Source organism: Rhincodon typus, chromosome 13 (assembly GCF_021869965.1).
Source record: "Rhincodon typus isolate 14 chromosome 13, sRhiTyp1.1, whole genome shotgun sequence".
Taxonomy (NCBI): Eukaryota; Metazoa; Chordata; class Chondrichthyes; order Orectolobiformes; family Rhincodontidae; genus Rhincodon; species Rhincodon typus.
The window spans coordinates 25,983,101-25,984,818 of record NC_063344.1 but is presented as its reverse complement, the minus strand read 5'-3'; positions in this window follow the sequence as shown (position 1 = coordinate 25,984,818).

Below are 1,718 nucleotides of genomic sequence, written 5' to 3'. Positions count from 1 at the left end.
GCTATGTGGATGATACATTTGTCATTACCAAGTGCACAAAACTGGAGGAAACTCACCAACACGTTAAAAACATCCTCACCAGCATAAAATTCACCATGGAAGAGGAGAACAACAACCGACTGCTATTCCTGGAAGTGATGGTCGAAGGAAGGTCCAATGGTGAGCTCCAGACCAGCATATACAGGAAGGCTATCCATACAGACCAAATACTTAACTACAACAGCAACCACCCCAACACCCACACATGATGCTGCATCAGAACTCTGTTCAAAAGAGCCATAACACACTCCCGCAGCCTGGAACTGCCCAAAGCCAAAGAAGAACACCTCCACAGCTCCTGTAAAAACAACGGTTACCCAAAAAGTGTAGTCCCCTGGTACTTACTCAACAGACAATAGCAGGAAGATGCAACACGCCCAAACACACTAGTCACCCTACCATACATCAAGAACATGGGTGTGGTTGGCATGGTATAACGGTGAGAGCACTGGTTTCTGAACCCTGTGGTTTGAGTTCAAATCCAGGTGGAGCTGCCCGTATGGTGAAGGGAGTGACAAGCCTGGGAAAGTCTCATTTTAAAAAATAAAATGGGGGCGGCACGGTGGCTCAATGGTTAGCACTGCTGCCTCACAGGACCAGGGACCCAGGTTCAATTCCACCCTCAGGCAACTGTCTGTGTGGAGTTTGCACATTGTCCCCGTGTCTGCGTGGGCTTCCTCTGGGGCCTCCGGTTTCCTTCCACAGTCCAAAGATGTGTAGGTTAGGTGGACTGGCTAAGCTAAATTGCCCATAGTGTTCAGGGGTCTGTAGATTAGGTGGGTTATAGGGGGATGGGTTTGGGTGGGATGCTCCAAGGGTCAGTGTGGACTTGTTGGGCCGAAGGGCCTGTTTCCACACTGTAGGGATTCTATGATTCTATGAACATATCAGAGATGACCACCAGACTACTCTGACCATTAGGAATTGTGGTAGCACACAAACCCACAGCTACACTACCACAACTAGTGACAAGACCAAAGGTTCCCATACCCACAACTAACAGGACCAAAGTAATAGATAAAATCCCATGTAAGGGCTGCCACAAACACTATGCATCGGACAGACAGGGAGAAAACTATCAGGATACATGAGCACCAATGAGCTACCAAAAGACACGACTAAATAGCACTCATTTCCAAACACTCGGACAAAGAAGGCCACCAGTTCGACTGGCACAGCGTAACTATCCTAGGACAAGCCAATCAAAGACATGGGAATTCCTAGAGGCCTGGTACTCAACCCGGAACTCCATCAACAAACGTGTGGAAATAGACCCCATATGCCAACCACTACAAAGAAGAACCAGAAATGAGGCCAACCACATCAAACCGGACCCACATAAATAACAAGCAGGACAGACCAACAACACTTCATCGGTGGCGCACTGATGATGTTACCTAGTATGGTGATGAAATGTCTGCAAGCCAACCTACCAGCTCAGCGACCAAATCAACAACCCCATCCACAACCCACGCTACAAGTCTTCTCAAAAACTTCAAGTCCTACCTGCTTCAGAGGTGCAAAATAACAACTCTGAACAGGTTATCTCGGAAAATATCTTCTATTTGAGCCTTCCTACCTCCAAATAAAGTCTGAGATAACAAGGTGTAGAGCTGGATGAACACAGCAGGCCAAGCAGCATCATAGGAGCAGGAAGGCTGACGTTTTGGGCCCAGACC